We start from the raw sequence: 24167 nt of genomic DNA on the forward strand, positions 1-24167 counted from the left end.
GACAATGCCAGACTGCTCACACTACTGTACAATTGTGCTTATTTCATATGCTAGCAAGATAATGCTCAAAATCACTCAAGTTACCTTCAACGGTATATGAACTGAGAATTTTCAGATGTACAAGCTGAGTTTTGAAGAAGCTTAGGAGCCAGGGATCAAATTGCCAACATTCATTAGACCATGGAGAAAGTAAGGGAATTCCAGAAAAAACATCTACTCCTGCTTCATTGACTACACTAAAGCCTTTGACTGTGTGGATCACAACAAACTGGAAGATTCTTCAAAAGATGGAAATAGCAGACCACCTTACCTGTCTCCTGAGATACCCATAGGTGTGTCAAGAAGCAACAGTTAGAACTGGAAATGAAACAACTGACTAGTTCAAAACTGGGAAAGGAGTATGACAAGGCTGTATATTGTCATTTTGATTATTTAATTTATATGCATAGTACACATACAAAATGCCAGACTGGATGAATCACAAGCTGGAATCGAGATTGCTGGGAGATATATCAACAACCTCAGATATGCAGATGATACCATTTGAAGTGCAGAAAGTGAAGTGGAACTAAAGAGCTTCTTGATGAGAGTGAAAGAGAGTGAAAAAGCTGGCTTAAAACTCAACATTCAAAAAACTAAGATCATGGCATCTGGCCCCATCATTTCATGGCAAATAGAAGAGGGAAACGTGGAAGCAGTGATGGATTTTATTTTCTTGGGCTCCAAAATCTCTGTGAATGGTGACTGCAGCCACGAAATTAAAAGACCCTTGCTCCTTAGAAGGAAAGCTATCACCTACCTAGACAGAGTGTTAAAAAGCAGAGACATCCTTTTCCCCACAAAAGTCCATATGATCAAAGCTATGGTTTTCCCTGTAGTCATGTACTGATGGGAGAGTTGGACCATAAAGAAGGCTGAGGGCCAAAGAATTGATGCTCTTGAATTGCAGTGTTGGAGAAGACTCTTGAGAGTCCTTTGCTACCAGTAAGAGACTGATATTAAATTCAAATAGGTTAAACCGGCTGAGAGCTGGAGTGCCTATACAGATATCAGACAAAATAAATTTTAAGGTGAAAGGTATATTACTAGAGACAAAGAGGTATATATTATAATGATAAATGGGTCAATTCGTTAGGAAGAATTGTAAATTTGTGCAGGTAATAACAGAGCCACAAAATATATGAAACACACGCTAGCAAAATTAAAGAGAATTCAATACTTAGACAAGTCAATATTAATAGTTGAAGTGGTCCATACTTTGATATTAGTAATTGATAGAACAACTGGACAGAAAAACAATTACTTGAGGATGAAGTAAAAATAAATGACTTGAAGCATGGCAGTGAGGCTAAGGGAGGAAATGGACCAATTTTTCCAAAACAGTTCTGTCGGTCTTCAATAGCATCATTTAAAAGTTATTTAATGATCTTTAAGAGTTGTCAGAATTTTTTTTTACCATTTTAATAATGATTTAATTTTATGATTTTTTGATTATCGTCTTCTTGACTTTAAAGCCTATAGAATAGTTAAATTCCATTGTCATGGTAGTGTCTTTTTCTGTTAAAATGTGTAATGATTTATAAATAATATAAGCACATGACAGAAAATATGGAAAAGAAAGAAAAGAAAAATAATAGCCATAGTTCCATAAATTTTGGCTAATTTGAATAATTCTTCAATACACCTCTTTATAGCAAAGTGATGTCACAAATTATAATTATTTTCTTAGAATAAATTCCTAGAAATAAACTTGATAGAACAACAAGTAGGCCCATTTAAAAAACTTTTTGATACACAAAGGCAAATTGCTCTCCCCAAAATAATATATCACTTTATATTCCACCATTATTGTATGAGAATCTGTTTCCTAATGAAACTGTTTTCCTAAAGAATTAATGACAGTCAGCTAGTGAATTATTCAGTAATGTATTATTTTTAAAAAATATTTATTTATTTGGCTGCGTCAGATCTTAGTTGCAGCACTTTGGATCTTTCGAGGTTCACAGACTCTAGTTGTGGCACAAGGGCTCTGGAGTGCACACGCTCAGTAGTTGGGCTTAGTTGCTTCATGGCATGTGGGATCTTAGTTCCCTGACTGGGGACTGAACCCGTGTCCCTGCATTGCAAAACGGATTCTTAACCATTGGACCACAACGGAAGTCCTAGTCAGTTTTTTAATAATTTATTTAATTATGCTATAGTTGGACATTTCACTCATTTAATAAACAAATATTTATTAGTGGTTGATACATGTAACACCATGCATAGAGCAATTATATAATAAGCATGGACTTTACCCTTATGGCTGGCGGGCTATAGTCCACCTGGTGGCCCAGATGGTAAAGAATCCGCCTGCAATGCAGGAGACCCAGGTTCAATCCCTGGGTCAGAAAGAGTCCCTGGAGAAGAAAATGGCTACGCAATCCAGTATTCTTGCCTGGAGAATCTCATGGACAGAGGAGCCTGGCAGTGTACAATCCATGGGGTCATAAAGAGTCAGACATGACTTAACAACTAATACTTTATCCTTGTGAACTTTTCACCATTACATATTCTACTAATAAGAGGATTATATTTTTACATATTTGGGTTCTTTTAAACAAGTCCCAAAGGTGATGATGTATTTTCTAACACTTCTGAAAGTTCAGGGTTATCAACGTCTGCAAATACTTTCAGTGAAAATTCTATGAACATAGAATTTCCCACAGGCTTTTGAGAAATGTTTCCCTTTTTAGACATGCTTTTTGTTTTTACAATTTGAAGTATTAACTTTTTAAAAATGTGATGGTTCTTTTTATTTTTAAGCACTTACACGATATATAAATGACCCTGTTGGGTTTCTTCAGTAGCTCTTTTATCTATAGGGTTATAAATCATAAGTAATTTTAGCAGAATTCAAATTTATGCAGCAGGATACTTTATTTTCAAAATCTAAAGGACACCCTCAGATATGCTCAAGTAGGCTTCTGATTTGCCATCAGCATCTCTCTTTTCAACTACCAGAAAGTATTAACTTTGAAAAAGACTGAAGATCGCAATACAAGTAAAGTTTCACATTTATCATCCATAACGAAGAATAATACAGACAGCAGCTTGCATTACTCTGGAGAGCTCCAATTCATGATGTGAGAAAAAGAAACAAATCAATACCCAGAAAATGAACTGTTTCTGATGATCAAAGTCACAAGACCTATTTTCTGTATAAAACTGTTTATTAACAGGAACTTCAAATAAGTTAGTTGATTTTAAAAAGCAGTATGACATAGCAAACATATTTGTTTTTAAAATTAATGTGATGTCTTAGAAACTCTCTAGAAGATAAGCAAATTTCATTTATGAAAGATATTTGTTAAGCAGAAATTGACTGGCCAAAGATGAAAAGCTTGTAAAACTTTACGATAATAATAAAAATAAATCTTCTTTGGCTTCAATGTGGAAAATTTCTTCCAGAATAAGTGCCAGCAAAAATAAAAGGGAATTAAGACTCCCTATCCTTACTTCTTTAGCCTTAATAATAACTTCGACAGTATATGTCAATATGCAATGTCTGTCTCTGCCAATGATTTTTTTTACATAAATTATGTAGCATAATAAAAAAATGATTGTTAAGTCCTTGAATTGGCTTCACTGGAAGCCTACTTTACTTACTCATCTAACTGTCCTATGTTACTATTCCCTATTTTACAATATATTGGCTCAATGGGATAATAAGCAGTCTCCTCAGGAAGTTTAGGTAATGTGTTGTTTTTGGTGATTATCTCATATTTGGATTGTCATAGGTTAATTTTTTCCTGGGGGATTCACTCTATAGTCATTAAAGTTAGTTCTCAAAATTCTGGGCAATGGTATACTTAAAAGTCTTGATCATCTAATGGTTGAATGGGACTGTGTGACTAGTTCTGACTAATGATTTTTTAAGTAAAAGTGATATGTGTGATTTCTAGACCAAGATTTAATAGCTAATTTTGGATCCTCCAGAATTCCTTTTTAACAATGACATTTCAGATGTTGGCTAGTCTTTTCACCCTGGGTTCCTGATGACTACCATCTAAAGGAAAAGATACATGCCAAAGATGGTAACATTACTTTTTTTGCTTAATAAAAATGAATTATGTTGGATTCATAACAGGTAGATTTAGAAATAACTGAATCTAATGATTTGGACAGCTTCTTTAAAAAATGAGCTATATCATCATTTCAAGGGTATATTCACTTATTGTAGCACATGCTGATAAAAAGAATTTTCCTTAAGGATCACTGAAGTTTACAATATAAGAAGAAATAAAAATGATACAGCAGAGCTGGTTTGTTATTATAATAAAAATGGAGCTTTTAACAGTTATTCTCTACTCAGTTTGTGTGTATGTAAACAACTGGAGTTACCTTCTGGAGATCCCTTGGTTACTATTCTTGCTAATTATTAAGGGACATCCTGTTTGTGGGAAATTTTTATTAGAATGGGTATAAATAAGCATTTTATATCTAAGCAATATAGTCTAGACATAGCTAAGAGGAATTAATCTATTTTTGGATAACTGCTCCCTACCTGTATATTTAATGTGTTAAATTATTTTGGGTATACTTTTATTCTTTTTTTATGAAATTGGTTAATTTTTTAAATTAGCATATGAAAATTGCAGAGACAGTTTTATACTGTTGCTGCTAAGTCACTTCAGTCGTGTCCAACTCTGTGTGACCCCATAAATGGCAGCCCACCAGGCTCCCCCGTCCCTGGGATTCTCCAGGCAAGAACACTGGAGTGGGTTGCCATTTCCTTCTCCAGTGCATGAAAGTAAAAAGTGAAAGTGCAGTCGTTCAGTTGTGTCCGACTCTTAGCGACCCCATGGTCTGCAGCCCATCAGGCTCCTCTGTCCATGGGATTCTCCAGGCAAGAGTACTGGAGTGGCGTGCCATTGCCTTCTCCGAGTTTTATACTAGAACTCACCAAAATCATTGTCGTCAATGAAGGAGGCATTGATTTACACATTTTAGTATTTGGCAAGATACAAAAAATGTATAATTAAGTACTCCAGTCAATTACATTGAATTTGGACTACCCTGGACAAAAGTAAGAGCTGACATAATTTTTCAAAATTTGAGGAGGAAGCAAGTTCCCCTAAAAGTATTAGTCCTATCCAAATATCTTGCTTAAACTGACAAGATTTTGAGGTGTGGTTAGATCACAACAGAAATAAGGAGTATCAACACATAAACTTGGTTGGACACAGCATAAAAGCGAGGAATTAGAGCTAAATAAGAAAGTATATTTACTGCTCTTTTACATTTTCTATGAATTGTAACCCTAGACAAAGGAGACTTCCTGAGGAGAAGTGGGATGAATTATGGAGCTGAGGCACTAACTGCTATACTTCAGCATAGAAATCCTGTGACTCAAGGCTTTGTTTTAAGCTATTAATGTTTAAATTTCTTAAACATCAAACACTAAGGAGAAATGAATTGTCAGGGCAAAGGAAATGAAGCATTTGATAAGATGGTTTCAGAACAATAAATGGGAAAGAAATTGGTTAAGTACTGTGTTTATTTTCCATATGCGACCCACCCTGTTTCAAACAGAGAATGAATTTATGGTTACTAAGGGGGAAGGGTTGGTGGGGAGCAGTAGTTAGGGAGTTGGGGATTGACGTGTACACGCTGCTATTTAAGATAGATAACCAACAAGGACCTACTGTATAGTACAGAGAACTGTGCTCAATATTCTGTGCCCAGTCGCTCAGGCATGTCCGACTCTTTGCAACCGCATGAACTGTAGCTCGCCAGGCTCCTCTGTCCATGGGATTTTCCAGGCAAGACTATTGGAGTGGGTTGCCATTTCCTTCACTAGCGGATATTCCGTACACCTGAAGCTAACAGCATTGTTAATCAACTATACTGCAATATAAAATAAAAATTTTTAAACAAAAACATAAAGTATATTACTATAAAATATATATTTATGAAATATAAAAATGAGTAATTATCAAAAACAAAACAGAACCTAAACATAAGTACTATATAAAAATGCAGGAAGTGTACATAAGCTAAAAGCAAGCAAAAGATCTATATCATACAAAGACTTAACCAAAGAGAGACAAAAATAGTTCAGATATATTGCTCTTCATAATTTCAAAAACATTAAAATAACATAATAACATGAACAAATAGAATCTCAAAGAATAAAGTAGCCAAAATGTGATAAGATAATAAGAATATTTGAAAAGGAAGCTTGTAAATCATGAAAAAGAAATAGAAGCCAAAAAAACCCTTTACAGAAAATCAAGCCTTTCTAATACAGAGGCCATAACAAAACAGAATGCTAATAACTGAAAATACAATCAAGCATGGGTTGATTGACTGTGGGAAAACACACACACAGGCATTTGTACAAACATAAGGGTTATAGACTTTTGGAAGATTTCTTTCTAGATAATTTTTAATTTTAATTGCTTTTATAAATGGGTTATTTTTTCAAGGTTCCCAATTTTTGCTGGCATATTGAAAGTCAATTGACTTATTTCTAAATTATCTTTATTAAGGTATAATTTACATATAAGAAAACGTACCCATTTCAAATGCTCAGTTCTGTAAGTATTGATAAATGCATGCACTCATACAACCTGTGTCCTTTATCAGTCAGTCATTCTATTAATATCTGCTTCTGGTTACCATTGGTGTGCTTTCTTCATTTTGAATAAAATTTGTCTTTCCTATAGTTTCACATCAGAGAAGGCAATGGCACCCCACTCCAGTACTCTTGCCTGGAAAATCCTATGGGTGGAGGAGCCTGGTAGGCTGCGGTCCATGGGGTCGCTAAGAGTCGGATACGACTGAGCGACTTCACTTTCACTTTTCCCTTTCACGCATTGGAGAAGGAAATGGCAACCCACTCCAGTGTTCTTGCCTGGAGAATCCCAGGGACAGGGGAGCCTGGTGGGCTGCCGTCTATGGGGTTGCACAGAGTCAGACACGACTGAAGTGACTTAGCAGCAGCAGCATAGTTTCATGTAAATGAAGATGAATCTGTAGACTACTTGGAGAACTGACATCTTAACACTATTGAATCTTCCAACCTATGAATATGGCATATCTCACCATTTATTAAGGTCTCTTAACTTCTTTTTTGGTCAGGGTTTCCCTGGTGGCTCAGATGGTAAAGAGTCTGCCTGCTTTGAACCATATTTTATAATTTTTAATGGGCAGGATGTACATATCTTTTACTAAATGTATTTTGAAGTAGTTTACACTTTTTATGCTATTATGAATAATGTTTTTAAACTTAAACATCCAACTATTTATTGCTAGTATAGAAAAATGAAATTGATGTTGACTATACCTTCTATCTTGTGACTTTGCTTAATTCACTTACTGCTTTTCTTTCTGAGACTCCAAATAAAGGAATACTGGACTGCTTCCTATTGTCCTACAGGTCACTGAAGCTCTATTCATTAGTATTTAGTCATATTTTCTCTCTCTCTACTCTTCAGTTTGGATTGATTCTATTGCTATGTCTGCACGGTCTAATTCCCTCTTAATCCCATCCTGTGAATTTTTTATTTCACATTTCTTTTATCTCTAGGCACTTTATTTGGTACATTTTGTAGCTTCTATTTCTGTCTTCATCATTTCTGTTTTGTTTTTAAATCTCTGAACATATTGCACATATTTGTTATAGCTTTTGTCCTTATTTGCTTATCTATCCTCCCCATCATATTTTAGTCTGCTTCTATTGACTGATTTTTCTCCTGTGTGCTATAACTTCCTGCTGCTTTGCATGCGCAGTAACTTTTAAAATTGTGTGCTAGACATGGTGAAGTTATATTGCTGAATATCTATAATGTTATAGATTTATGCTGTTGTTCAGTTGCTAAGTTGTGTCTGACTCTTTGCGACCCTGTGAACTACAGCACACCAGGCTTCCTTGTCCTTCACTATCTCCCAGAGTTTGCTCAAATTCATGTCCCTTGAGTCGGTGATACCATCCAACCATCTCATCCTCTGTCACCCCCTTCTCCTCTTGACCTCAATCTTTCCCAGCATCAGGGTCTTTTCCAATGAGTCAGCTCTTCGCATCAGGTGGCCAAAGGATTAGAGCTTCAGCTTCAGCATCAGTCCTTCCAAAGAAAATTCAAGGTTGATTTCCTTTAGGATTGACTGTTTTGATTTCCTTACTATCCAAAGAGTGTTGTGCTTTATTCTGGTAGGCAGTTAACTTACTTGAAGGATAATTTAATCCATTACTTTTAAGCATTTGTATGGTATGTATATAGTATACATTTTTAGTATATATATAGTATATGTTTTAGTATATATATAGTATATAGTATATATATATTATATATTTAGTATATATACATAGTATACATTTTTCTTTGGGGTATACTTTGATTTCTTTACCAAGATATGACCCCTCTTGGGCTCTCTTGAATACCTTACTGATGACTGGAGAATCTCTATACTGGCTAGGCAGAGCTCGGATGCCTTCCTGCCTTACGCAGGAACTGAGGATTGTTCACAACTTTTTGTCTGACTTCACTGAGTTTTACCTACATGTGCATAGACTAGCAGTATATAAAGAAGACTCAAGGTCCCTCAGTGCCTGTTTCTGAAGTTTTTTCCCTTAATAACTCCTTCTATAAAATTCTGTCTTGCAATTTACAGCTGTCTCAACTTTCCTGAATTCCTTCTCCGTCACTACACAAGTGAGAGTGCCAAGGCTAACGGGAATCTCCTTTCCTGTGCCCGTGATCTGGATATTGCCTCCAGGCAGAAAGTCAGGGCGATTATTTAGGCTCACCTCACCTGCTTACTTTCTCTCATGGACCACAGTACTGCCTGTGTGTCCAAAAATCATTGTTTCTCCATTTGTCCAGTTTTCTAACGATTTGTGGAAAATATTATGTATGTCCCATGTTCTCCATTATGCTCAGAAACAGATGTCCAATTACTTGACTTTTATATGTTGATATTACATCTAGTTAGTTTAGTTAACTCTTGCTTATTTCTAGATACTTGGATGAGCATCTATGGGTTTCCCTATGTGGATAATTATATTGCACTTTAGAAATAATGACTTTCATTTCGTCTTTTCCAGTCTTTAAATAAGCGATTATGTTTTAGTTCTTTACAGCAAGAACCTCCAGTGCAATATTGTCTTACTCTAAGAGGGATAATACTTGTGAATATACTTATTTGAGAAGTAGTTACTTTGATTTTTACCTTAATTCTTAATTTTCATTTCTAAATCAAGAAAAATTAAATTAATGTATTATTGTAACATTAGCAGAAGCAGATTCCATTTTTTTCTGTCTACATATCCATCTATATCATTATCACATATGAACAAAGGCAAATCATGATATTTTAAATGTTATCCACCAAATTTTAACATTTATTTCTGGGGAGTAGGAGTTGGAGTGGATTTTGAAACTGATTTTTACTTTCCTTTTTTTTCTTTCCACATTGCTTTAATTTTTTAAATAACAAATACCTGTTGTTTTATTAAAATAATAGGCTTTAATCTAAAAATATTACACTTGAAAAAGTCAAATAACATGAAAGTGAAAATAGGAAAATGTGAAAGTTTCATTCTAGACAGCCCAATTCCCAAAGGTACACACTGAGTGACGTATATACATCCATATCTTTTCAATGTATATAGAAGCATTAAAGTATGTACAAATGTATATATATATACACATCATATATGTGTGTATATATAAGATATGTATATATACACATGTATATTTTATATATATGTATATATAATCATGTATATATTAATCATATATATATACTATTAACATTATTGTATATATATTTTATGGGCTTCCCTGGTGGTTTAGAAGTAGATAATCCACCTGTAATTCAGGAGAGGCAAATTCAATCCTCGTGTCAGGATGATTTCCTGGAGAAGGAAATGGAAACCCACTCCAGTATTCTTGCCTGGGAAATCCCATGACAGAGGAGCCTCGTGGGCTACAGTCCATGAGGTCATAAGAGTTGGACACAACTTAGCGACTAAACCACCACCACCATATATCTTATATACGTGTATGTGTATATAATATATAAAGTAGAAAAAACATATTTTTTCCCAAATGAGATCATAGTGAACATAATAATTTGCAATATACTTTTTAGTTTAGCAATACATCATAGATGTCTCTTTGTGTCAGTATATATCCAAGTATATAATTTTCTAACTTTGTAAAATTGTATTTAAAAAGTTATCTTCTATCTATATTTAAACAATAGAGAAATATTGATAGAAAAGTGTACATTTGTCACTCTGGCTACTTCTTTCACATTTCTACCATCTTTTCCAAAAGTAACACTATAAATAGCTTGTTATGCAAACTTCTGTCTTCTACAGATTTGAATTTATTCAATTGTACCTTTACATAATATAGCTAAATATACTAATATACTTAATTATACATATATTTAAATATATGCATACATAGCTTTTCTGACATTTGATTTTATACTTAATATATGCACTATAGGTTTTTCCATTTCATTGTATGTATTCTTTATAATAGCATGTTAATTTCTTAAGCATAAATGTTCTATTTTTCCTTAAGCTCCTCTTTTACTGATTGACTCTTAGGTCTTATGACCTATATTGCACATTGACTGACTTCAGTCCATTTCAGGTGTCTTGGAACATGCTTAACTGAATGATAAAGGTTGAAAAATTACAGACTACTTTTCTCAGACTCCTTCACAACTCAGGTTCCAAATGGCCTTAGCCTTCATTGAGCAGACACACTTGTCTGTTGGCAATGCAGGTTGGTAGTTACGCTGTTTCTGTTAGTGACTTTAGTCATGGCATTTGGTTTATGGAACAGTAATTACTGACCTATGCATGGTACCTGACTTCATAGGTGTTGTTAGGCAGGGTCTTTGACATCCACTTTACTGGCTTGAATCTTGTCTAAGAGAGATTGTTGCTGGAGCTAGATATGGTGGGAGCCTCACTTTTCCTATATCCTGGCAGAAGACATGTGGAATCGTGCTTGCTTCCTTGATCTTTTGATCATGGTGAAGGTAGAAACTTGCTAGGTGGCACAATTCTATAGAGGTGTTCTGGAAGTCGTTTCTGGAGATTCAGCATAACGGTTCCTTTTTAGCCCCTCAAATGATTTCTAAGCACCTAATTTCCTGTACAAAATCTTTTTCAGCTTAAACTAGCCAGGGTGACTTCTTTAATCTGTGAGTAAACATTGAATGCAAAGGTATTTTGAACTTGAAATTGAGGGTTGCGTGTAATAGAAGTGTGCTTGCTCAGTCGTGTCCAACTCTTCATGACCCCAAGGACTGTAGTCTACCAGGCTCCTCTGTCCATGGGATTTTCCCAAGCAAGAATACTGGAGTAGGTTGCCACTGTCTCCTCCAGGAGATATTCCCAACCCACGGATAGAACCTGGGTCTCCTACATTGCTGGCGAATTTTTTTTACCACTAAGCCACTATATTTGGCATTTATTAAGTAACTGAATGGAGGATGGGGAGTACTCAGATGTAATATTCCAAAGAGATGATGAATTTTGGTATACTTTGATAAAATAAATACATTTGCTTCTTATAGCTCAATGTGCTGACCATTAAGAGAAATGGGAGAGACAATTAAATGCACAGTTCTACAACAAAGTTATGTGCGCAGTCAAGCCAGCCAGTCTGCAAGCAGAGATGGAAAGAAATACAATCCCATTCATTGAGTGTTCATTAATGTTGTTTTTTGAAACAAAATTTCATTAATTCAGTTGAAGGAAGATTTTAAAACTATTATTGCTGTCCCACAACTTTGCGAAGTCAATAACTATGTTTTAAAGTATGTGTTCCCTGTGGTATTAGCATTTGAAAAAAATATGAAATTTAACAATTGCAAGTACTTTAGAACAAGGATAGTGTTATCAAACATTTTTCATTTTATTATTCCAAAGCAAAGTAAACGACTATCTTTCCCCAAAAACTTCTCTGGGTCTAGATTTAGACAAAGAATTAATCCAACCCCAATTCTCTTGTCTGTCTAGTCAGATGTTTTAATGCGTGTTTAATGACATAGGCAAATATCAGTGTTCTCAGTTTCTTTTGATTGAAAACAAACTGGCAGAAACTGGAATTTCTGGTTTCTTTTAATTCTGTTAAGTAAATGTATTAGTATTGTGAAATATGAGGCTACAGATACTATGATTTAACAGTTATTATGTGGACAGAAAGACTGACATTGGATTATGTTGATTTTGCATTAATTAAAGATGAGTTTATAACTTATAGAAAAATCAGTGAGAATTGAAAATCTCGATTACTCTTTGGCTACTTTGCATCTGTCATAGACACATGGCACCATTTAGCCCCCTTTGTTTAACAGGTTCTTTAGGGCTTCCCAGGTTGCGCAGTGGTTAAGAAGCTGCCTGCCAATGCAGGGGATGCAAGGGATGTGAATTGTTCGATCCCTGGGTTGGGAAGATCCCCTGGGGTAGGAAATGGCATCCCATGCCAGTGTTCTTGGCCTAGAAAATTCCATGGACAGAGAAGCCTTGCAGGCTACGGTCCATGGGGTTGCAAAGAGTTGGACATGACTGAGCACAACACAACACAACGTTATTCCACACAACTCACCCTGGAAGAGATTTGATGGCATATTTTCCCAGCTGCTGCTGAGGGTCAGCTCCTAATTTGCTCACATCTATTTGCTGACTGGGATCTTCCCCAGTGCCTGAAAGAGATGGTGGGCATTCCCTACCTTCTCCATTTGGCTTGCTCCAACAACAGAACCAGGTTCCCGGCTTTACTCTAGAAGGAGATTGTTTGCACATCCAGTCTCCCAGCTTTTATGACTGACACCTGCGGGACCAGCCCCCTCATTGCCTAGCTCTGAGAGCCAATGGAGCTTGTTTTTATGAATTTCATAATATAGCAAACAAAGAAGCAGTTTATTAAATCTGTATGAGAACACTCCCCCAGCTGTATACCCAGGCTCTGCACAGAGGGAGCAGCAAAAACTCTCAACAAAGTGAGTGTAGAAGGAACATACTTCAATATAATAAAGTCAATATGTGTCAAGTCCACAGGCAACATCCTACTTAACAGTGAAAAGCTGATAACTTTTTTTCTAAGATCAGGAACAAGACAAGGATGTTCACTCCCTCCAGTTTTATTCAATGTAATACTAGAATTCCTAGCCAAAGCAATTAGAAAAAAAAAAAAGAAAAAATGAATCTAACTCAGGAAGTAAGAAGTGCAACTGTTACTACTTGCAGATGGAATAATATTATAGATAAAAGACCCTAAAAAGTCCACCAGAAAAAATCTGTTAGAACTAATAAATGAATTCAGTAAAATTGTAAAATACAGAATCTATATACAAAAATCAGTTGCACTTCTATAAAGTAATAATGGACTATCAGAGAAATTAAGAAAACTATAATTTATAAGTGCATCAAAAAACCCATAGGAATAAATTTAACCAAGAAGGTAAAAAACAAGTATACTGAAAACTATAAGACATTGATGAAACAAATTTAAGAAGACACAAATGGAAAGATATGTTATGCTCACGGATTGAAAAAATTAATATTGTTACAGGGCTCAACTACCAAAAGCAATCTATAGATTCAATATAATAACTATAAAAATTCCAATGGCATTTTTCACAATATAGGACAATACAAAATATTTATAGCAGCACACACAAAAAAACATTAAACAGACAAGCAATCTTGGAAAGAGTAACAAAGCTGGAATCATCATGCTTCATGGCTTCAAATTATATTACAAAGTTGTAATAATCAAAATATTATTGGCATATAACAACACATAAAGCAATGGCAAAAATGGGAGATCCCAGAAATAATCCCATGTGTATATATAATTAATGACAAAGGAACTAAAACTGTGCAATGGGAAGAGAACAGTCTCTTCAATAAATGGTTTTGGGAAAATGGGTAGCCACATGCAAAAGTAAGAAACTGAGCCACTGTCTTATGCCATACACAAAAATTAATTCAAAATAAATTAGACTTGAATATAAAACCTGGAACCATAAAATTCTTTGAAGAAAATATAGAAGCTAAGCCCCTTGACATTGGTGTTAGCAATGGATTTTTTGGATTTGACACCAAAAGCAAAAGCAACAAAATCAGAAATAAATAAGCGGGACTTGTGAAACTAAAAAGTTTCTGCACAGAAAAGGTAATAAACAAGATGAAATGACAGTGTATCAAAAGGAATGAAATATTTTCAAATCCTATATCTCATAAAGGGTTAATAATCTAAAATATGTAATAAATTCATACAACTCAATAACAAAATTCAAACAGTTTGATTGCAGTGTGAGCAGAGATCTGAACAGATATTTTTCAAGAAGACATACAGATGGCCAGCAAGTACATAAAATAGTGCTCAACAATACAAATCATCAGGGAAATGCACATCAAAACCAAACCTCACAACTGTTAGAATGGCTATTATCAAAAACACAACAAATAACAAGAGTTGGTGAGGATGTGAGAAAAGGGAACCCTCCTGCACTGTTGGTAGGAATGTAAATTGGTGCAGCTACTATGGAAAACAGTATGGAGGTTCCTCAGAAAATTAAAAATAGAACTACATATAATTTAGCAGTTCCACTTCTATGTATTTATTTAAAGGAAATGGAAACACTAACGTGAGAAGATATTTGAATCCCCATGTTCATTAGAGCATTATTTAGAACAGTCAAGACATGGAAGCAACCTATGTGTCCACTGATTAATGAATGAATAAAAAAGAAATTGTGATAAATATATATAAACTATGGGATATTATGCAGCTATAAAAAAGAAGGAAATTTTCCATTGGGAGCCACATGGATGAATCTTGAGAGCATTATTCTAAGTGAAATAAGTCAGACAGAGAAAGGTCAATACCATATGATCTCACTTATATGTCTATCGAACCTCCCCCCATGATGAATTCATAGATACAGAGAATGATCTGGTGGTTATCAGAGGTAGGGGTGGGCAAAATGGGGGAAGGTGGTCAAAAGATACAAACTTCCTTTTGTAAAAATAAATAAGTCTGGGAGATATGATGTACAGCATGATAATTACAGTGTAACAATACTGAATTGTATCTTTGAATATTGCTAAGAGAATAGATTTTTAAAGTTGTTATCACAGGAAAAAAATTTGTATTATGTGTCATGATAGATGTTAACCAGATTTATCGGTCATTTAGTAATGTGTACATGACTGAGGGACTTCACTTTCACTTTTCACTTTCACACATTGGAGAAGGAAATGGCAACCCACTCCAGGGTTCTTGCCTAGAGAATCCCAGGGACGGGGGAGCCTGCTGGGCTGCTGTCTATGGGGTCGCACAGAGTCGGACACGACCGAAGCGACTTAGCAGCAGCAGCAGTAATGTGTACAAATATTGAATCATTATGTTGTACACCTAAAACTAATATAATGTTATATGTCAATTATATTTCAATGAAAAAATAAGCCAACTTTTTGAAAAAAGAAGATATGCAAGTAGTCAGCAAGTATACAAAAAACTGCTTAATATCACTAATCATTAGAGAGATGCAAATGACAATGAGATATCACCTCACAGCTGTGAATATACAGGATGTGTATAATCAAAAATTCAAGAGATGGCAAATGCTGATACGGATGTGGAGAAAAGAGAACCCTGTACACTGTGGGTGGGGATGCAAACTAGTATGGCTACTAGGCTTCCCTGGTGGTTCAGTTGGTAGAGAATCCGCCTGCAGTGCAGGAGATGCATCTTCGATCCCTGGATTGGGAAGATCCCTGGAGAGGGAAATGGCAACCTGCTTCAGTATTCTCACCTGGGAAATCCTATGGACAGAGGAGCCTGGAGGGCTATAGTCCATGGGGGCCACAAAGAGTTGGACACGACTTGACAACTAAACCACCACAACTACCACAGCTACTGTGGAAAGTAGTATGCAGTTTCCTTAAAGAAATTAAAAATATGTTGAGGTATGTTCCTTCTATTCCTGCTTTTTGGAGAGTTTTAATCATAAATGAGTGTTGAATTTTGTCAAAGTCTTTCTCTGCATCTATTGAGATAATCATATGGTTTTTATCTTTCAATTTGTTAATGTGGTGTATTACATTGATTGATTTGCGGATATTAAAGAATCCTTGCATTCCTGGGATAAAGCCCACTTGGTCATGGTGTATGATTTTTTAAATATATGACAAACCCACAGCAAGCATCACCCTCAATGGTGAAAAATTGAAGGCATTTCCCCTGAAATCAGGAACAAGACAAGGGTGCCCACTCTCACCACTACTATTCAACATAGTGTTGGAAGTCCTGGCCACAGCAATCAGAGCAGAAAAAGAAGTAAAAGAAATCCAGATAGGAAAAGAAGAAGTAAAACTCTCACTGTTTGCAGATGACATGATCCTCTACATAGAAAACCCTAAAGACTCTACCAGAAAATTACTAGAGCTAATCAATGAATATAGTAAAGTTGCAGGATATAAAATTAGCACACAGAAATCCCTTGCATTCCTATATACTAACAATGAAAAAACAGAAAGAGAAATTAAGGAAACAATACCATTCACCATTGCAACAAAAAGAATAAAATACTTAGGAGTATATCTACCTAAAGAAACAAAGGACCTATACATAGAAAACTATAAAACACTGATGAAAGAAATCAAAGAGGACACAAACAGATGGAGAAACATACCGTGTTCATGGATTGGAAGAATTAATATTGTCAAAATGGCTATTCTACCCAAAGCAGTCTATAGATTCAATGCAATCCCTATCAAGCTACCAACGATATTTCTCACAGAACTAGACCAAAGAATTTCACAATTTGTATGGAAATACAAAAAACCTCGAATAGCCAAAGTAATCTTGAGAAAGAAGAATGGAGCTGGAGGAATCAACCTGCCTGACTTCAGACTCTACTACAAAGCCACAGTCATCAAGACAGTATGGTACTGGCACAAAGACAGAAATATAGATCAATGGAACAGAATAGAAAGCCCAGAGATAAATCCACGAACCTATGGACACCTTATCTTTGACAAAGGAGGCAAGGATATACAATGGAAAAAAGACACCTCTTTAACAAGTGGTGCTGGGAAAACTGGTCAACCACTTGTAAAAGAATGAAACTAGAACACTTTCTAACACCATACACAAAAATAAACTCAAAATGGATTAAAGATCTCAATGTAAGACCAGAAACTATAAAACTCCTAGAGGAGAACATAGGCAAAACACTCTCCGACATAAATCAAAGCAAGATCCTCTATGACCCACCTCCCAGAATATTGGAAATAAAAGCAAAACTAAACAAATGGGACCTAATGAAACTTAAAAGCTTTTGCACTACAAAGGAAACTATAAGTAAGGTGAAAAGACAGCCCTCAGATTGGGAGAAAATAATAGCAAATGAAGAAACAGACAAAGGATTAATCTCAAAAATATACAAGCAACTCCTGCAGCTCAATTCCAGAAAAATAAATGACCCAATCAAAAAATGGGCCAAAGAACTAAACAGACATTTCTCCAAAGAAGACATACAGATGGCTAACAAACACATGAAAAGATGCTCAACATCACTCATTATTAGAGAAATGCAAATCAAAACCACAATGAGGTACCATTACACGCCAGTCAGGATGGCTGCTATCCAAAAGTCTACAAGCAATAAGTGCTGGAGAGGGTGTGGAGAAAAGGGAACCCTCTTACACTGTTGGTGGGAATGCAAACTAGTACAGCCGCTATGGAAAACAGTGTGGAGATTTCTTAAAAAACTGGAAATAGAACTGCCATATGACCCAGCAATCCCACTTCTGGGCATACACACTGAGGAAACCAGATCTGAAAGAGACACGTGCACCCCAATGTTCATCGCAGCACTGTTTATAATAGCCAGGACATGGAAGCAACCTAGATGCCCATCAGCAGATGAATGGATAAGGAAGCTGTGGTACATATACACCATGGAATATTACTCAGCCATTAAAAAGAATTCATTTGAACCAGTCCTAATGAGATGGATGAAGCTGGAGCCCATTATACAGAGTGAAGTAAGCCAGAAAGATAAAGAACATTACAGCATACTGACACATATATATGGAATTTAGAAAGGTGATAACGATAACCCTATATGCAGAACAGAAAAAGAGACACAGAAATACAGAACAGACTTTTGAACTTTGTGGGAGAATGTGAGGGTGGGATATTTCAAAAGAACAGCATGTATGCTATCTATGGTGAAACAGATCACCAGCCCAGGTGGGATGCACGAGACAAGTGCTCCGGCCTGGTGCACTGGGAAGACCCAGAGGAATCGGGTGGAAAGGGAGGTGGGAGGGGGGATCGGGATTGGGAATACATGTAAATCCATGGCTGATTCATATCAATGTATGACAAAACCCACTGGAAAAAAAAAAATAAAAATAAAATTTAAAAAAAAAAAAAAGAAATTAAAAATATAACTACCACGTAATCCAGTAATCCCACTTCTAGGTATATATCAAAAGGATACAAAAGCAGTATTTCAAAGAGCTATCTGTACTTCCATGTTCATTGCAGGATTATTAGTAATAATCAAGGCATGGAAACAACCTAAGTATCTGTTAACAGATGAATGGATCAAGAAAATTCAGTATATATTCAGTAGATATTATTCAACTGTGAGAAAGAAGGAACTCTTGCCATTGCAACTACGTTGGTGGACCTGGAGGGCTTTATGCTAAGTGAAATAAGCCAGACAGTCAAAGACAAATACTGTATGGTATCACTTAGACATGGAATCTAAAAAATAAATAAATAAAAATAAATAAATAAAAATAAATAAATTTTTTTAAAAGAAAGGAGAAGAAGTAGAGCTTTAGAAACACTGTAGAATAATGCAAACATTCAGTTATAAGATGAATACAGATCAAATGTGTAACATGGTGCCTATAGTTGCCAACACTATGTTATGTAATTGAAATTTGCTGAGTAGAACTTGGGTTCTCACCAAAAAAAAGGTAACTATGTTAGGTGATGGTTGTGTTGATTAACTCTACTGTGGGAAGCCTTTCATAATGTGTACATATCACAAGTCATCACATTGTACACTTTCAATATATTATAATTTTGTCAATTATAGCTCGGGAGAGCCAAAGAAAAAGAGCTATCAAGACATGAAAAGACATGAACTTTAAATGCATATTGCTAAGTTAAAAAAAGATTAATCTAGAAAAGGCTACATACTATACAATTCCAACTATATGAAATTCTAGGAAAGGCGAAAGTATGAACACAGTAAAAGGGTCAGGGTTTACCATGGGTTAGAGGGGAGTGGGGTGGATTAGATGAAGCACAGATGTTTTTTAGGGCAGTGAAACTACTCTGTATGATATTGTTATGGTGGATGGATGCCATTGTATATATCACATGGCTCAAAACCCATAGACTGTACACCACCAAGAGTGAATCCCAGTGTAAATTATGGTGATTATAGTGGGTCAGTGTAGGGTTATGAGTTGTAGCAAAGGTACCACTCTGATAGGGGATGTTGATTTTGGGAGAAGTTATGCACTTGTGTGGTCAGGGGCAATAAAGAGAATCTCTGTACCTTGCTCCTCTCAATTTTGCTGTGAATCTAAATCTGGTCTTTAAAAATAGTTTATTAAGAATTTCCTAAAGAGGTGGCTCTCAACTATTCCAAAATAGCCCTAAGAATTAAATATTATTGTAACTCTTCTTGTATAGATGCAAAGTGGAGGTCCCGAGAGACTGAGTAACTTGATCAATACCAGGCAGTGAGTAGGTGAGAGGTCTGGGATAAGAAAACAGTGTGACGTCAGAGTCTATGCTCTTAACTACCACTTCATACTCCTGCCCAAAGTGACCAGAGAAAGAAAATCTTGAAGAAGATTCCACGTAAACACAGGCTGCTTTTCTCTTCAGGAATGTGACCCCCTCACTAACTACCTCCAGTAGGAATATTATGAAAACTGCCCATAATGCTTGCTGTAGTATAAAGCATATATCTGTATGTGGATTATAGTATTTTATAAATTTTAAAATGGTCCATTGGTATTTATACTAAGTCTTCTTCCTGGAATTCTATATTACAAAGGAGCATGTACTTTCTTTTTGCATTTGGGTTTGTCAGTGTATCTTAATCTGAACCCATAAAGTTTGCCCAGTGTCAGCAAATAAAACTGTGCCTTTACTTTTGTGAATGAAATCTGTGGCTTTGCATACATACAGCCTAAGACCATTCCTATAGGGCAACAGCAGCAGATGATTTAAGAAAAAAGCAGACAGTTTTCTATGGGTACATAGAATGCATATTTACTTTCATTAGATTTACTTTCGTGGCCTAAAATTTTAGCAAGATTCTTTGAACAAGCTTTGGTACAGAAATTCTTGTTAAGAGATACAAAGAAAAGACTTGGGCAGAGAATCTGGCTAAGTTACAACTTTGCTTCAACTAGTTAGAAAACCTGTAGATAATTGGTATGGGATAAAGAGTTATTTTAGGTTAAAAAAACATAACTCATTAATTTGCTCATTTCATGTAAGTAATCTAGAGACACAAATTAAGAACTTGCTTTCTCTTACCGGGATCACAATATCCTTCTCCTTGAAAAAAAAAAAAAAAGTGTTTGTATCACAGTGAAAATTCCCCCTTTCCCTTAGATACCTATGGGAAAGAGCTTCTAAATATTGCATTTGTTTTGGCTCAAAGGCAAATCGTGAGTAATTTGAATCTCTCATCAGTTTCACAATTCTCTGTAGGTTAGTAGTGCTTTCTCAGCAAATGTTCCTTGATCACAATGGAAATTTGGGCAAAAACCGTGTTTATATTTTCCACTAGTAAAATTGTGTTATCTGAAGGGCCTACTCTGTGGTATTTGGGGGTACTTTGCTTGTCTTTTACTGTGAGTAGTTTGGATCAGAACATGCGTCAGGCTGCAATATTTGAGCTGTTTCAGAGCTCATTCTAGGGCAGTGTGTACAAATCACAAACCACAGTGTGATGGGGGCTCTTACAAATTTCAAAAACACGCTCTCCTGGGGCAATAATTTAGTGTGGTTGAATACCAGCAAACCATCTTTCTTACCCCTGCTAAAGATCACCAGGGAACAATGTGGTCCATTTCTGTGGCCCAGTAGCAAACATGACCATGGACAGAAATAGTTTATATTTGGCATGTGTGTGCGTGATGCTCCCGTCTACTCCCCTCCTCAGACCATACTTATTTCTTCTTTCTGCTCTTCTACTTCACTATTTTAAATCTTTTTCTAAGTTTTCCCTCCCATAATTGACATCAAATAGTCTTTCAACATTTTAAGTGTTTAATAATAGGCCCCTGGGGGGAAATAACGTTATGTATATTTTTAAGACCTTTTGTTAATTCTGGTGATTTATAAAGATAGGTCTGCCATTAAGTATTCTTGTTCCAAGAAGCAAGTAAATTTTTTAAGTGCCTTAAAGAGATCAAATAACATGGTAGAAGTTTCAGAGTAAGAAAACAGATAAAGAATAATTTGGGAAATTTTATACAAGTTAGGAATCTTGGAGAAATATTGGTTTTAAAGGAATGAAAAAAGCAAACAAACAAACATCCAACAATTATTGATAGCTTCTAGGTACAAAATTATATATTCTTACCATCCTGTGTATCTCACATAACTCAAACAAAACCAATTTTTAATAATGAAAACCCATTTATAAACATCCTCTTGCTAATTGAAAAGTTAATTTCATCAATGAAACAACTCTTCCAGTAACAGCAGAACTTCTCATGTCAGCACAAGACAGAGATGTCCCAGAGTGTAATCTTTTCCGATTAAATGTTGAGTCTACTATTCTGCACGAACTCCTAAGTAAGGCAGCTGAAGACACACACATCATATTACAGTGTCTAAGCTGAGGTATTTTAAAATAAATTACAAACATTAGAGCACACCATGGATTTCCTTCCTACCTCACTGATCCCTGTTTCTTAGGTAGCTTTGCTGGTAGATCTGAAAGCAGCTACAGGTGTTGAGCTACCTGGGTTTGAAGCTTTAACACCCTCTTGTTCTTTAAATGACTTTGAATGTCACCCATATGCTGATGAGTCTTGATGTCTATCTCTGGCCCTGACTTTTCCCCTGAGCCCCTTAACCCCTAGTTGACACCTCTACCTAGACAGCTAATCCGAAGTTCCAGCTCATCACAATTAAAACAAATTTCTTGATTCCCACACCCAACTCCCAATAAGGAAAAAAAAATCCTGCTACATTCTGGGTCCTGTCTCTGTCTCAGTAAGTGGTACCACCTTCTGTCTAATTTCCTAATTTAGAAACAATGGAGTGAAAGTTAGTTCTTTCTTTCCTTTCATCCCTTGCATCCAATCTGGAAATTCCAGCCTGCTTGCTTCCAAAACATTCTTGGATTGTTCAGCTTCACTCTATTTTCCTTATTACAGTCCTAATCCAAAGTAATGTTATATCTTACCTGGATTGCTGCAATAACTTCCAACTTGTTGTCCTTGCTTCCTGCTTCCAAACCATCCGTTGTTCACGCAGCAGTCAGTGGTCATTTAAAAAGATAAATCAGGTCATATTGTCCCCTTGCTTAGAACCTTTTAATGGCTTCTCATTGCACTTCCATGAAAATTCAATCTGTGATATGTCTGCCCACTTCATCCTTCTTTGTCAAACCTGTTCCCTCACTTCCCTCTCCCATTTGCTCATTACGCTTCAGCCTCACTGGCCTCCTCTCTGTCCCGGGAGTAACCAAGCCCTTTGCCGGTTCATGAACTGTTACCTCTGCATGACGCGCTCTCTCTGCAGACCTCCTGTGGCTGATGCCTACTCAGTTCTTCAGGTTTCAACTCAACTCCACAGAAAGCTCTTCTGTGGAAACTCAGCTCAGGTTATTTCTCCTTAAAGCCTCCACATTCACACTCCATCACACCAATCTATTTATTGTCCCTGAAGCACTTGCCACAATCTACGTTCTCTGTATGTTTACTCATTGGCTTCCTTATTGTCCCCCTCAAGAGAATGTAAGCTTTAGGGGAAAAGGACTTTGCCTATCCTGCTCATGGCTGCATTCCCAGTGGCAGTTAAATGTCTGATATATAGATAAGCGTTCAGTAAACATTTGCTAAATGAATGAATAAAAACAAAGAACAGAGGAATTGAAGAGTGAGAAGTAAGATCATCCTGAATAATAAGATGTTACAAGGCAAAGGGGTTTTTAGAAGCTTATCTGAGGAACCTTCCTGATGTGATAACCTCACTCCCAGAGGAGTCGTCTGAAGCTGAGAAAGTGCATGCTAGAATCTGAAACGTCCTGACTGAGTGCACTGCTTTGCGCTAGACAAAAGGATCATAAACTTCGTCCACGATAAGGTTTGCACTGAATCTTGTTGAGAAAAATAAGAGCAATATTCCATGTGGTTATATTTCCAAGAAAGAAAGGTTATCTTTCTTGGAAAAAACACCTCTAGCTCATACCTTTCCTTCTTTTTTGTTTTAAATGTCTTTTATAAAATACTGAAAATAGATATGCATTTTTAAATGTTCTATTTTTACAAAGTAAAAAAATTGGCAACTCTAGGCCAATTTTTTGTGGTGATTTTTCTTTTTTGGTGTTTGTTTTTCATTTTAAAGAGGCTGAGTATGAAAACTAAGTTGGAAAATAATCAAGCAACTCTAAACAAATCTAGTTATTAAAAGTGATTTAGTTTATAGATCCTACCTCCTTCCCCATCAACTCCTCTAATCCTGTTCCACGGAGATAACCAATAACAGTCTGGTGTTTGCTTTTACATCTTTCTCTATACTCAAATGTGTACCTGTACATATGCACCACACACACACACACACACACACACAGAGTTTTATTTTGATTTAGTACAAAAGGATAATGTTATCGTATTATGCACATCACCCTAAATTTGCTTTTTTAACCTAATAATCAATCTGAAACAATGTATATAATTGTAGGTCATTCTTTTAATTTTGCATAATATGGCATACCATGCAATATCATGTGCCAAAATGTATTCAGCCATTCCTGTAATGGTATTCTCAATTTCCCAGTCTGTTTTGTCCACCGCAAAAATCCTGCCGTTAACATCTCTTTATGTGTCAATAAACTAATATAAACATCTCCATCTCCAT

At 35.9% G+C, this 24167-nt stretch overlaps 1 protein-coding gene across 5 annotated transcripts in view; it reads right to left on the bottom strand.

The window, feature by feature from the left end:
* LOC133044015 (uncharacterized) overlaps nucleotides 1–22956 on the bottom strand; it is a 247629-nt gene extending 224673 nt beyond the window's left edge. For all 5 annotated transcript variants that reach the window (XR_009689812.1, XR_009689815.1, XR_009689818.1 and 2 more), the window contains exon 1: nucleotides 22492–22956. The gene's annotated coding sequence lies outside the window, so the exon portion shown is untranslated. The remainder of the gene's footprint in view (nucleotides 1–22491) is intronic.
* Between the last annotated feature and the right edge of the window lie 1211 nt (nucleotides 22957–24167).

This window comes from Dama dama, chromosome 3 (genome assembly GCF_033118175.1).
Source record: "Dama dama isolate Ldn47 chromosome 3, ASM3311817v1, whole genome shotgun sequence".
Lineage (NCBI taxonomy): Eukaryota > Metazoa > Chordata > Mammalia > Artiodactyla > Cervidae > Dama > Dama dama.